Source organism: Dromiciops gliroides, chromosome 1 (assembly GCF_019393635.1).
Source record: "Dromiciops gliroides isolate mDroGli1 chromosome 1, mDroGli1.pri, whole genome shotgun sequence".
Taxonomy (NCBI): domain Eukaryota; kingdom Metazoa; phylum Chordata; class Mammalia; order Microbiotheria; family Microbiotheriidae; genus Dromiciops; species Dromiciops gliroides.
In genome coordinates, this window is record NC_057861.1 from 283693763 (window position 1) to 283709813 (window position 16051).

A 16051-nucleotide genomic window follows, 5' to 3' on the forward strand; every position below is an offset into this window, starting at 1 on the left:
TCTACAAGAGTAGTCTGCGTCTGTCCTCTGGAAAATCAGTAGCTGAGTTAGGTGAGCATGGCTGGTGGAGGAACTTTCTCAAATGAATGTTTCAAAAAGGAGCTCACCAACTGGAGGAAGAGGATGGTAGAGGCATCTCTGAGGGTGGGAGGCCACTGTGGGGACAGAGCTGGAAACACAGTTTGAATGGTTAAGGGCTGAGCTGGGCTAGAGACGAGCATGGTTGGAGAGGAAGCTTCCTCAAATGGAGATTCTGAGGTCACATGGTAAAGATGTCTAGGGTGAAAGGAAGGTTCTTTTAGACCGGGGAATACACAAGCATGCTTGTATGAAAAGAGGAAGTAACCAGCAGAGAGAGAAAAGAGAAAGGATAATTGATGAAGTGAGGCCTTGGAGGAGACGGGCATGGAAAGCACAAACATAATAACTTAGGCACTATATTCTCAGAACTCCGTAGGTCATCATCAAGAGCCTATTGATTTATTTTAGGCATTATTTTAATAGCCTTGGTTATTTGGTTTCACAGAACAGATAAGATGTAGTGAATTAGAAACAAAGGGAAAATATTACAATAGACTTACTGATAGCAGTGACAGGAGTAGTAGTCATAGTGAGATGAACTTGACAGTGACAGGGGAGAAAAATACATACAGTACTTCAAAAGGCTGACACAAACACCAGAAATGCACAGCAATCTGCCAGATCCATACTGCACTAGTCCTTGAGGCTATTGATGTCCATCATGATGGTCCACAACCATGAGAAGAAGGTGCAATTATGCAGAGTTCTAGATCTGGAATGGAACTCAGATCATCTAAGAAGCAGCTTAGTTTAATGGATAGAGAACTGGTTGGAACAGGGTTTGAAATTTACCCCAGACACTTAAATGCCAGACACTGAGCAAATTGCTTAAACTTTCATTGTCTCAGTTTCCTTATCTGTAAAATGAAGATAATGTTGTTGTTTAGTTGTCCTAATAACGTCAGACCCTTCATGACCCCATTGAGGATTTTCTTGGCAAAGGTACTGGAGTGGTTTGCTACTTCTTTCAATGGCCCAGTTTACAGATGAAAAAAACTGAGACAAACAGTTAAGTAACTTTCTCGGGGTTCAGACTAAGTGTCTGAAGCTGGATTTGAACTCAGGAAGATGAGTCTTCTTGATTTCAGACCCCATGCTCTATCTACTGTGCTGCCTAGCTGCCCCCAACCGAGGGTAATAATAGCACCTATTGATTCAGGGAGTTTACACAGTAGATAGAATGTTAAACTTGAAGTCAGGAAAATCTCATACACTTACTACCCTTGTGACCCTGGGCAAGTCCCTTAATCTCTGTTTGCCTGAGCTTCCTCTATCAAATGGAGATAATAATAGTATCTATGTCACAGAGTTTTTGTTAGGATTGAATGTGATAATATTAATAATATACTTAACATGGTGCCTGGCACATATTAGTGACCATATAAATGCTAGTTGCTTTATTGCTATTAATATTATTGTTGTAACTATGATAACTTACTTCAACACCTTTAGGGTTGTTGTTGGTATCAAATTTTATATATGTATGTGTGTATTATTATATATACATACATACATATATAAAACACATATTCTTATATATCTTATCATATCCTATAATATCATATCATATTGTATTATATCACATCATACCATCCATACCATATAATATCTATATCATAATCATAGCATAACGTAGCATATTGTATCTATCATATCATATCTTGCTATGGATTTTATATATATGTGTGTGTATATATATATATATATATATATAAAATCTCATTTGATACCAACAATAACCTTGAACCTTGAAGCTTTTGAGGTAGGTAATCTTAGTTACAATAATAATATTATTAATAATAAAGCAACCAGCATTTATACTGCATGTATATATAATGCATATATTTATTGTACATACATATATACATGTGCATATATACATAAACATACACACATGTGTATAACTCTCTATCTCTATCTTTGTATCTGTATATATTGTGAAACTTTAAAGCAACATCATTATAATCATCTAGGTGACACAATAGATAGAGCTCTAGATCTGGAGTCAAAAAGACCTGGATTCAAATACAGATTCAAACATTTAACTGACTGTGTAAACTTGAGCAAGTCACTTAACTTCTGTCTGCCTCAGTTTCCTATCTACAAAATTAGAATAATAATACCCACTCCAAGAGTTATTGTGAGGATAAAATGAAAAACTATTTGTGAAGTGTTTTGCAAATCTTAAATAGCTATACAAATGCTATCTATTGCTATTATTTATTATTATTGTTGTTGTTGTTACTTTAGTTCTTTCGCTTTACACATAAAGAAGCAGAGACCCAGAAAGATGAAAAGTGATTGCAAGAGAAGGGGGAGGGGAAAGGAAAAGAAAGAACATTTATTAAGAACCTACTATACGCCAGGAACTGTGCTAATAATCACTTTACAAATGCTATATCATAAAACAGATTTAAGACATTCAGTATTCTTTCCACTAATCCACATTGTCTTAAAAAATTAAGGAATTGTGTGATGTATTTTACAAAGATTTCCATCAAAAGATGTTTAAATAAAACTGTTTTAGTGTCTAACTGCAAGTTTTAATTATTTGGAAAATTCACTTATTACTAACACCATTTTCTTCAAAGCTTCTAAAAAAGTTGCTGGGGTTTCTATAATTTTTTACAGAATCTATTTCACCAACTAGACTTTAAGCCTGAGGAGAGAAGACACTATGTCTTCTGGTGATGTGGAAGGAACAATCTGATGAAAGCAATGGACCTAAGGTCAAATGATGTGGTTTTGAACACCATCTCTCATGCTTACAAAAGCAGAAGATATTGCCCACAGGGACTGTAAGCAAAAATCCTTTCTGGGTCTCAGTTTCCTTATCCATAAAATGGGTGGGTGGCCTAAATGGGCTCTGAAGCTCTTTCTAACTCTATAATCCTATAAATTACTTAGATATGTCCAGAGAATCTGGGTTTGAGATGAAATAGAAATACTCAAATATTCAAATGGATCTATGATATCTGGATGTTGCCTTCAGTGAAGTAATATAGCTCTTGACCCATCTTTGCGTGCTCATCATCGGCCGTTCTTGTCCATATGATACCATAAATTTACCATAGGAAATCTACTAGACAAGCTAGATGCCTTCCTCCTTTTATTTTTTCTCTCCTGCTGAGATTAACAGTGGATCACTCTAATGAGTGGATAAAAAAGCTTAGTGTGTGCCAAGTATTGACCTAATTGCTGAGGATCCAAATACAAAAACTAAAATAGTGTCTGCCTTCAAGGATCTTGCATCTAGGGGAGCCACCAAGGGGCATTCTGGTTTTAAAATTATAGGGACGAGGGGGCAGCTAGGTGGCGCAGTGGATAAAGCACCGGCCTTGGATTCAGGAGTGCCTGAGTTCAAATCTGGCCTCAGACACTTGACACTTACTAGCTGTGTGACCCTGGGCAAGTCACTTAACCCCCATTGCCCCGCAAAAAAAAAAAAAAAAAAATATAGGGACGGTAAGTATACTATACATAATAGAGGAAATATTGGTTACAGAACTGTAAAGAATAATTGGAACACCATTAAGGATACATATACATGCTGTGAGGCAGCTGATGAGAAAAACAACCATGAATAAAATGAAAGATATTGCCCAAGCTGGCCTAGATATAGTGGACCATGTTAGCCACTCATCAGTCAAGACAGTGGGTCTACAAAGATGGAAATTAAAGAGGTGAAATTGTTTTAGCTCTGGTCCTGGAAACAAGGCGGCTGATAAGATGAATGTTAGAGAATAAAGTGGTATATCTCAACCTCACCATGACTAATCCATCCCCTTCCTATCATATATTTCCCAGATGACATCCTTTATTCCTTCAAATCATCAATAAGGAACTTCAAAGAAGAAGAAAATTTGAGATAATGAATTTTAAAGTGGTTCATAACTATAGAGCACTACATAAGTATAAACAATTATTATTAAGCATCCCTCTTCCACATTGCTTTTGTTCAGAGTAGGCAACTCAATAAATATTTGCTGAATAAAGGAATTGAAAAGTCTAAACACGATATTAGTGTTTTTCAGAGTCATGACTCTCTGGTGAGTGAGGTGAATCGAACTGGTACTTTTTGAATACATTCAAAAGACATTTTAACTGCCTATTTTAAGAAATTGTAGTTGCTTAAATAAACAGGAAAATTCACATTTCCCCTAATGTGGTTATAAGAAAATACATACAGTACATGCTTAATAAGCCAGTTAAAAAGTTATTCCCATTTTACTATTTTGACTCATAAACACTCAGCAAACACGAACTATGATCCACATTTTTATCTCACCAAATGACCTTCCCAATATGCGGTCTGCACTTTTTTCATAACTAATTATATGTGTTTGTGGTAGCCAGAGACCAAAGTGTTTGAGCTGGGAGAAAACAAAGTCTATGTTTAAATGTAATGGACAATTAGGAATTCCAAACAATTTGCTCATCAATCAAAACATTAGAAATTCAGGAAAAAGGAACCCTTTTGAGTTAAACAGCCTTTTCACCTGGGGCTCATTAGTGGGAAGAGTGTTTCTTTCTCCTATTTCTAACTAATGCACTGCTGGGAGTCTGGACCAGGTGTTCCTTACACTGCTCTCCACTCAGAGCAACTTTATCTGAAAGCTCCATGACTAGTCACACTGCACCAATATAACCTTTTGCACTAGTCCTGCTAAGTTAGAGCCCGTCTGACTCCACTTTTGCAAGTGTTGGTGGCTAGCTCTAAATCATAACTGTTGGGCATTCAAAATCCCCCTGCTTCCTTTATTGCTTGATTTTTTTCCTCACCGTGAATCAGACCCGGTTGTGTTGGGTGGAAAGATTACTAAAAGGGCCAGAACCTACATAGATGCCTTGGAATTAGAAAGTTCTTGTCTCACTTCAAATTTTTTTTGTTTAACAACTAAATTATCTTATTTGCATTGGGAAGCTGTCATTTAATCCAAGATGTTCAGGGTCTGTTTCAAGGCCTCTCCAGCTGCGGTGTTTAGAGGGAAAAGTTGAGAATCTGGGGGATAAAGTACTCAACAAAAGTCGAGGCCTTCCTTTGGGCTTCCCATTTTCCCCATGATAATGAAGGGCAGCATTGCAGGATAGTTACAGGCAGGAAGGCCTAGGTTCAAATTCTGCTTCACACACTTGCTAGCTGTGTGATCCTGGACAAGTCACATTACATTTCTGAAACTCAGTTTTTCTCATCTGTAAAATGAGGGCATTCGATTCGATGTCCTCTAAAGTTTTATCCATTTGTAAATCTATGATCCTCTGACTTTTCAACCCTGGAGTAGTTTCCTAGTCTTTGAGTACTCTGCCTCAGTTAAAAATCCCTTGCCACATTCCTTCCTTCAATTTAACTGAAAACCTGGCTTTGGAATCTTGCTTAGCTCCAAGCCTGGCTATTGACTTCCTTTTCCAAGCGCTTGTGAGGCTGGCTGGGGGGACTGTAAAATGGATGGAGCTGCATGGTAACTACTTCCAAAGGCAAGTTTCAGAGGGGTTTATTACATGCCAAAGCTATAGGAACAGCCTAGGCCAAAGGAGCTTTGGTGAACCATTAAGAAAATAACACGTTTTTAATGGTTTGGGGAAATGGGAAATAAGTAATAAAGTCTATTATGAGGGTAAGGAGGGGGTGAAAATGCAACACCAGGGCAAACAGAGTCAGAAGCGCAGAGACTCAAAAGGAATTCTAAGACAAGGAAAGGAGCCCATACCAATGGAAAGGTATAGAATTGCTATAGACTTTCAGACACTTTAAACATTGCTTCTTTTTGTAGGTTCCCTTCTAAAAAATCTAACATCCATGAACATATTGTTCTCTGGATCTGGAAGAGAGGCATTTTCCAAGAGGCCATAAAATTCATTTTCCTTGAGAAGGATTTAGGGTTATTTTCCATAAATCATTTGAGCATGGTATCATGGAAATTGCATTAGATTTGGAGTCAGAGGACCAGAGTTCAAATCCTCGTTTTGCTACCTACTCTGCAAGTCACTTCAAGGAAGTCAAATAACCTCTCTGGATCTCAGTTTCTACAACTGTGAAGTGACAATTGAACTAGATGGTGTCTCTGAGATCCTAGGATTCATAATAACTTTGAGTGTGCTTCTAGCTCTGTGTTCTTTGCTGCACATGTATAGCAGAATCTTGGTTCTTTGCTACCATCCATCCATGTCTCAGTCTCAATGGACACTGGTGCCATTTCATGTAACTATATTCTGACCTCATATTGCAAAGCCAACAATCTGGTCACTCTGACCAAATGACTTTGCAACTTCTTTTTTCCCTGCAGGATTATGACTTGATTGTTTGCTCAATATTTGAAACCCTACTTCATTTTAAACCCTATGTTCTAGGACTCATTTCCTTTAGAGCAGGAGAGGTCCTCTGAAGAAGAAAAAAAATCATGAGACTATTAGTTTATAGGAGAAAGCGTTAACTGGGACTCTCATGCTGCTCTAAGAGACTCAGAAGTTAGGATTCCCTGAAAACACCAGAACATCTGGTCATTTGTTCTATAAAGTGCTATAATTAATAAATGGCCTCGATAAGTGGAGAAGGATAGTATTTTGGACCTCCATGACACTATTACTCTAAAGGGCTAGGTAGGTGGCACTGTGAAGAGAGTACCAGGCCTGGAGTCAGGAAGACACATCTCTCTGCAGAAGTCCACTGATAAAACTTGCTTGTTTTCATTAGAATATGAGTTCCAGGATAGCTAGGTGGCACCGTCGATAAAGCACCAGCTTTGGATTCAGGAGGACCTGAGTTCAAATCTGGCCTTAGACAGTTGACACTAGCTGTGTAACCTTGGGCAAGTCACTTAATCCTCATTGCCCCACAATAAATAAACAGACAAATGAATGAATGAATGAATGAATGAACGAACAAATGAATGAATGAACAAAAAAGTAAGAAAGTAAATAAATTAATTAATAAATGAATGAATAAATAAATAAATAAATAAATAAATAAATAAATAAATAAATAAACTCCTTGTGAACAGGAACTGTTTCACTTTTAACCAATACTTATAACCCCAGTGCCTAGGACAGGGTAAGTGCCTAAAAAATTATTGTTGATTGATTCTATGATTTTTAGGTGGCTTCCGTAAAGTGGTATAAGAAAGGTCTTTTTTGTGTGTGTCGGAAGGGGGGGGTATTCAGAAACTGTAAATCAGAAGTTTCATCTGGTTTTGATATATTTAGGTTTTACTCAGTTTTTTTAATGCCTGTATTTCTTTCTTTTTTTTAAATTTAAAAATATAATTTAATTTATTTTTTGCATTTCTTAATGTTATTTTATAACAATATTGTTATAAATAATAATTAATAACAATATTATTTAATTATTAGTTAAATAAGTCAATCAATAGCATTTTAGGCTCACATGCTTAATAGTGGCATAGCTCTTTAGCTTCCAAACTGGCATTTTAAATGCTCCCAGGCTTATTGTTTTTTTAGACCAGGATAAATGGGAATTACTATAGCACATGTTTCATTTTGATTTGTTTGTCCCCTTCTTACTAAGTTTTACTATCTAGGTGCTTTATCTATGCCACTAATTCTTTATTTCCTTTTTCTCAGTCTTCTTTTTCCTCTCCCCCCTTTTCTTTATTCTCTGTCCATCTGTCGCCAATGCAAATACTTAGAAAAGAATACACCAAAAAAGAATTGTAGAAATATACAAAATGTCAGGAACTTTGAATGTCATTTTTCTATCCTGATTTCTCTAAAATGTTTTCCATAAGATGTAACTTATTTGGAATATAAAGTGCCATCTTCTCAAACAACTTACCTTGAAAAACTTTAATATTTAATTAAGTTAAATTGTCTCAATTTTTTTCGAATCTATAGAATTATTGACATGCCTTGTGATTCGACACTTGTTTGATTCCATGTATTTTCAAAATTTCTCTGACCCAATACAAATTTCTTGGATCTGGTTAAGGCCTCACCTGGAAAGGCAACTCCCCTTGGTGGAGGCCCTGAAGGGGTTCTGACTAGACAGATAGTATTGTCTTAGGTTCAGAAAGCCCAGGAGATGAATCAGTTCTAGGATTAGCTTAAAGATTTTTGACCTGAGATCTTTTCAGATCAGATCATCCAAGAATAATCACATGATGCTAAAGACAGATGATTCAAGGTTCATGAGATTATGGACTGAGAGCTGAAGGGTCCTTTAGAGGTCATAGAGTTACAGTTTAAGAAGGACTTTAGAGTCCTGATGACAGAAAGTAGCTGAGCTAGGAATTGAACCTCGATGTCCTGATTCAGGATAGTTACATATAAAAGTAAACACTCATTCCCTTACTGTTCAAATTTTTTAAGATGGATATTTATTTATTTTTAACCTTAAGATCATTAGGGGGAAGATAAATTATTACCCTAGAAAAAACAATCTGAACCCAGAAAATTTGACTAATTTTATGTCACCAGCAAATTTAATGAATAACTTTTATAATTTGAAGCAGAAATGAAATAAGTATCAATAAACCATTGTTAAAACTAGAACAGTGTGCATGGATTCAACAAGAACTGAGATCAGATCCTGCCTCAGATATTTATTGCCTATGTGTCCCTAGTCATGTCACTTAACCTCTCTTTGACTCAGTCTCCTCATGACAAAATGGGAATAGTAATAGTACCTCCCCCCAGTGTTATTGTGAAGATTACATGAGATAATATCTATAAAGCAGTAGGATTGTACCTGACACATAATCAGTGCTTACTTAATAAATGCTTATCTATTTCCTTCCTACATATGAGTAAGAATCAGTTTTGCCTACAAGAAAATAATTTACATTTAACATTAAAAAATTAATTCTGATAAGAATAGGAATAATATTGGGAACATCTGATAAATTTCTGTTTTGTCTTCATATATATATATAGTCATGTAATAGCTTATTTAGCTAAGTTAATTAACCTTATAGCAATGAATTTGTCAGTATGTGAGATGAATGGACTTATTCTGAATAACAGGACACTTTCTCTATGAATATCACAGAGCTCCAAGGTAGAAGAGACAGTATGATTCAGGGGAATGAGTACCAGCTCTGAAGACAGAGGTCCTGCTGCTGACTCATGGTGTTGGTTAATTCACTTAACCTCTCTATGACTCAGTTTCATCATCAGTAAAATGAGTTGGTTGGACTAGCTGGCCTTGAGGTCCCCTCCAACACTGATCTTGTGACCACTGATTACATATGGGCCAGTCTTCCAGAATATAACTTATGATAGACAAATGTGTCATTTAATCTATAGAGAAAGCATCGGATTCTCTGAAAATTTAGGCATATAATCTACTTATCTCTGCAGGGCAGAGACAGTCTTAGGTTAGACCTATACACTGTTACTAAATCAACCATTTTGTAGTTGAAATTTTTTCTCAGCCATCTTCATGACTAATTTCTGCATGATTTATTTCACCACTTGTGCAATCAATCTGATTTGAGCTTTAAAATTGCTCTAAATTGAATATTTTTTTGAAGGTGAAGCTTTTCTGCTTTTGTTAAGGCCCTTAGTAAAAGGCTTGCACTTACTAGTAACCTCATTTTCTGTGTGGTTTTATCCCCAACAGAATGTAAGCTCACTGAAGACAGGGGCTAAGGGTTTTTGTTTGTTTTTAAATTTGTATTCCTAGCACTTAGAAAAAGTGTGTGTGGGGCAGCTAGGTGGCACAGTGGATAGAACACTGGCCCTGGAATCAGGAGGACCTGAGTTCAAATCTGACTTTAGACACTTAACACTTACTAGCTGTGTGACCCTGGGCAAGTCAATTAACCCCAATTGCCTCACCAAAAAATAAATAAATAAATAGAAAAAGTGTGTGACACAAAACAATCGATATGTGCTTGTTGAGTGAATGAGTGATTTAGATTTCCACAGACCCTGCTGTACAGGAATACTTTTAAAAAGACACAAACACATCAACGAATGTGTTTCTTTAGTACTCCAAATGATCTCTGATTTTGTTGTGGGTGATTCCTCTTTGCATACAGATGGGAATCCCTCCATGCCTTAGATCATCTTCATAAATTGCAGTGACCAAAAAGGTCAAATGAATAAGCACCATATGACTACTCTTCTCTGAATTTGGTTAGGATGGCCCATTGACCACAGAAGCACAAGCCATAGACAAGCCTATATTTGAAGATTTTCCACACGGGTAGGCCTGCCACAATTTGAGCTCTGTTATATAACATTCAAGAATGTACCATCAAGTTCCTGCCATGATAGAGGAAGACTTGAGGAGAAACTCACTGATTTTATTTTACTGAACCTGCACCATCTGACCCCAACATCTTAACATAGGAGGCCCAAAGCACAGGGCAAGTATGTGACACGGTGGATGATGCTAGAATTGGAGTCAGTTCACATGTGATCTCAGGTATCTGTGTGACCCTGAGAAGTTTCTAATAGAACATACCAAAAGGGTTGTTGTGGGGGGGTCAAATGAGATAACTTATGTAAAGGAATTTGCAAACCTTAAAGCACTAAATAAACACTAGTTATCATTGCTGTTAAGGAAAGCGTGACTCATCAACAGTTTTTGTTAAAAAATGTGGGGCAATCTTGGTGTGGACTACACGCTCAATATGAATGCACAGTTTGCAATGAAAGTCAAGAAAGACAATAATATTTTAGGTCACATTAAGAAAAGAAAGAAATGGTATTTATTTAGGACCTACTACTTGTCAAGCACTGGGGCAAAGTGCCTTATAAACATTATCTTATTTGATCCTCACAACAATCCTGGGATGTAGGTACTATTATTGTCCCCATTTTATATTTGAAGAAACTGAGGCAAAAAGAGGTGAACTGAATTGCCCAGGGTTATACAGCACAGGGTTACTTAAGACACTATTAGGTGTCTGAGGCCATTTGATTTCAGGTGACTGCAGGCCTAACTCTACCATGCTAACAAGCTACCTTTAAGTATCGACAGTAAGGAAAGTGATAGGCTTTATATACTCTGCCCTAGTCTAGATAACTGTGTTGAATTCTGCAGACCACTATTTATTTATTTATTTATTTATTTGTTTGTTTGTTTGTTTGTTTGTTTTTTGCGGGCCACTATTTAGCAAGGACATTGATAGTATGAGGAAAATCCAGAGAAGCAACAGGATGATGTTGGAACCACATCACAAGAGATCATTTGAAGGCTATTTAGACCTAGTGAGGGAAGACTTGGTAAGAAAGGTAGGACATTTCAATCAATCAATCAATCAAACAAACAAACAAACCCAAACCAAAAAAACCAAACAAACAACCAAAAAATCCACCTCCCCAAACCCATCAAAACAAACAAAACCACCGCAAAACCCAACAATAGCAACAAACTACCTTCAAATATTTGAAAGAGTATCAAGTAGAAGTCATATTACACTTGTATGACTTAGACTTGGAAGGCAGAACTAGGACCAATGGGCAGAAGTTGCAAAAAGCTAGTTTTAGGCTCAATTGTAAACAAAACAGAGCTTTCTAACAATTTGGAGCTATCCCAAAGTGGAATGGACCAGCTGTTTTATTTTAAATACATTCTAAAAACCCCTGTTCTCAAAGTATATCCCCACTACCCTAGGGCTAAAGCATATAAAATTCCACCAAACGATAATGAATAAGTATTATCCTTACCCAGGAATCTTTTAAAATATAATAAAACAGTAGTGAACTAGTTTGGGCCACCAGGTGGCATAGCAGATAGAACCCCTGGAACCAGGGAAGTACTAAGTGCAAATTTGGCCTCAGACACTTATTGGCTATGTGACTCTGGACAAGTCACTTAACCTTGTTTACTTCAGTTTCCTCATCTGTAAATTGATCTGGAGGAGGCAAACTTCTGGTATCTTTGCAAAGAAAACCCTAAATGGGGTCATGAAGAGTTGGATACAACTGGAATGACTGAATAACAACAAGTGAGCTAGTTTATTATAATTATATTTTTTTTACTCAAAAGGAAAGTAACATGTATGGCCCCTGAAAGGGGAAAGAGAAAGACAGAAAGAGAAACTGAGAGAGAATTACAGAACCCTTAAAGATAAAAGAGTTCATCTTGTCCGGCTCCCTCATTTTATACCCTCAGAGGTGAAATGGATTCCTTGAATTCTTATAGTTAGAATCTTGAAAAGGGTGGTAGGAGTACAGAGATGTTAGTGGGAAGTCATTTAAAAATAAACTACCCCTTTACTATATAACTTCATAGAGGGCTAGTCCTGTAAATGACAGATCTTGAATTTGGGGTCAAGAGCTCAGCATTTATCTCTGAGTAAATGAAAAGGATTGGTGTGGTTTATTTTTGGCAATAAATTTTACTTAACTCGAATGCTGTCTTTTCCATCTTTTGATAAGCTTTTAAAGAGAGGCTCTCCTAATTAATCAGTCTCCTCCTAAGCTCCCACAGTCCTACCCTAGTTGAACCTGACAGTGAATAACAGTATGAGAACTTAAAACACACAGACACACACACACACACATCTACTTGAGCCAAGAAAAACATTCTGACTCTTCTTTACTACAAAAAGACAAGAGTGGCTATGAGAGGATAAAACTCAACACCTCCACTCTCCTGTACATTTGAGCCCACTAAATTAGCAATGTAAGCCAATGCCTGCTATTGCCACCTTAGAAGTGTTTGGAGCTGCTGTGTCTCTGGTTTGGGAAATTCGGCTTCCTTGAACTTACTACAAGTACACTCTGGACCAGGGTCTTCAGGGAAATAAGCTTCAGCAAGAAAATCTACTTTCAGCTTCCATTTTTAGCAAACTCACTCCAGTCAAGAATTCTATTATTCTTATTGTTCTTTTTATTAGACACTGTAACAGGATGTGGGCAGTTTTCCTGAGGAGACTCAGCAGTTGACATACTATGGAGACTTAGTTGAAAGAACTTAAAAACACAAACACACACCAAAAGACATAGGAAATTATCATAGTTTGTTTTTGTTTGTTTATTTTCGTTTGCAGGAGGAGGAGGATTTTGCAGTAAGAGCTATGCTTGGGCCACATACTGCCTCATTCTCCTCTAAGGCACTTCCCTGGAAGCTGCTTCATCAGTATACGTACTGTTGACTCAAGGCCAGTCAGTTCTTTGTGCTGCAAAGTTGGATGTGGAGTGAGGAGTACTTGTTTCCCTCAATCAGAGAGCAAATTGACAGTTAAAGTTGCTACATTTTCATAGACACATCAAAGAATTGAAATGACTAGTGTAGTAAAAAGTGAGCTGGATTAGAGGACTTCCCTCAAAGAGGCAGTGAAAGTAGGGGCTGCTAGGTGGCAGCAGTGGATAAAACTGCTGGATTCAGGAGGACCCAAGTTCAAATCTGGCTTCAGACACTTGACACTTACTAGCTGTGTGACCTTGAGCAAGTCACTTAATCCTCACTGCTCTGCCCCCCCCCCAAAAAAAAAGAGGCAGTGAAATCGACTTGCTCTTAGATACTCAGATCGTATGCCAACTCCTTCTGACGCCATTTGGAGTTTGTCATTTCCTTCTCTAGCTCATTTTACAGATGAGGAAACCGAGGCAAACAGGTTTAAGTGACTTGCCAAGGGTCACACAGCTATTAAGTGTCTGAGGCCGGATTTGAATTCAGGAAGATGAGCCTTCATGACTCTAGGCTCAGTTCCTAGTTTTCTCTGAGATGTATGTAATATAGTTACAAATTTTGGGATCAGATTCGTGATTCTATAATTCTATCAAAGTGGGGTTTGGGAGCGGGGGCGGGGGAGAAGAGAACTCCTAGATTCTGGTAATACAAAACCAAAAATGAACTGGTCTCTGTCTTCAAGAAGCTTACTTTCTGTCAGGTTAATGAGTTGCCTGGAGTGACTGTCTTGCAGACAAATAGTTATATATCTAATATATGACAGAGGCAGGACTAGAACCCAGGCCTTTCTGACTCCAGCACTAGCTCAGCATCCATTGTACCAGTTGCTTCTCTCAACATATAATAAAATAAGGAAGCTACAAAAGTTGATGTTATCCTAGGTTTGATTAAGTAAGAATAAATCTCTAGAATAAGACAGATAGTTGTTCTATCTTGTTTTTTCCCCCCCAGGTCAATGAGGGTTAAGTGACTTGCCCAGGGTCACACAACTAGTAAATGTCAAAGTGTTTGAGGCTGGATTTGAACTCAGGTCCTCCTGAATCCAGGGCCAGTGCTTTATCCACTGCACCACCTAGCTGCCCCCCTGTTCTTTTAAACATATATTATATTCAGCAGTTCATTTAACCTCTCTGAGCCTCAGTTTCTTTAATAAGATTTTGTCTTTGTATCCCCAGGATTTAGCATAGTAGCATGCCATAAAGTAATTACTTGGCAAATGTTTATTGAATAAATGTTTATTTAATTAATGACTAAAGTTTCTACAACTCTAACATTCTATGATTTCATATATTGTGTTTAAACCAGTACCAGTACTTAGAAATGGGAAATTCAGAGTAGAACAAGAAGGAATATAACTAACTTTAATGCAATTATTTGTTAACATAAAAATGAATTTCAGTTGATATTAGAGACAAAGAGAAGAAAGTTCTTTGTGTTTCCTCTAGAATTTTTAAAAAGCATAGTGAATTTTTTTTTTCATTCTTATAGGAGGAATGGGTCAAAATCAACTTGGGGAGATCTCCACTGGAGTGTCACAGGGATATGCCCTTGACCCTATGCAGCTCAGCATTTTTATCATTCACACGGATAAAGATAGAGTTGGCTTGTCAAATTTTTCAAACAACATAAAACTTGGAGGGATAAGCTAACACACTGGATGACAGATTCTTATTTTTACCCATTATCCACTCTGCAGCTGCTGTTGCTATTATTCTGCCCCCTAAACCAAACCGTCAGAGGCTATGCATGGGAGGGTCTAAGCCACTGACCTCTGCATTCCCTGGGATCATGAGTCCTCATGTTCACCCTGACCATTTTCTGTCCTGCCACACTCCTATTGCTACCTTCTTCCCTACTCATCCTGCCTTCCATATTTTTTTTCTGAGAACTCTAATCAAATCACTACTACTACTGCCTTTGGGAAAGGGTGTGCTTATGGACTGCTTCATTATTTTCATTTATCATCTTTTATGACTTCATATACCATAGTCCCTTCCCTGGTTGCCACTGCAATAATTGTATTATCTCCCCCATAGGATACAAGGTCCTTGAGGTCAGGGACAGTTCTGATGTTGTACTTGTATCCAAATTTAGCATAGTGGTTGGCATACAGTAAGCACTTAAAAATACTTGTCATTCTTTCATTTGATCCAAAAAGACCTTAATGAACTAGAACAATAGACCAAATGGAGTAAGATGAAATTCAAAAGGAATAAATGTAAAGCCCTACTATTGGGTTCTAAGAGGAATTTTTTAAATCTAAGATCTTGGAAGTATGGAGAGACATTTTTTCTTGGAAAAGGACCTGGGTTCTTCAGAGAAGAGGTATCAAACACACAACCAGTGGTTCTACATGTGGTCCATACATTCCCAAGGGCCAGCAATTCAGATTAAAATTATATATGCAATAAATACATATTACAATAAATTATATTGCATTTTAAAACCAAGCCAATCTGGGATCCTTAGGTACAAATTAGTGACTTCTTTTTCTCTTTGAGTTTGATACTACTGCATTAGAGAATGACAAAAGCTCAACATGAATCAACAGTGTAACATGGCAACTGAAAAAGCTTGTGCTGTTCTAGGCTTCATATAGAAAGCCCAGAAGAAGGGAGAAACTTTTGTTTTGGACTACATCCTGTCCAAATCACAGCTGCGAGTACTGGATTCAATTCTTTTTTGTTTGTTTGTTTGTTTTGGTTTTGGTTTTGGTTTGTCTTGTTTTGTTTTTGTTTTGTTTTTTGTTTTGTTTTGCGGGGCAAAGGGGGTTAAGTGACTTGCCCAGGGTCACACAGCTAGTAAGTGTCAAGTGTCTGAGGTAGGATTTGAACTCAGGTACTCCTGAATCCAGGGCCAGTGCTTTAT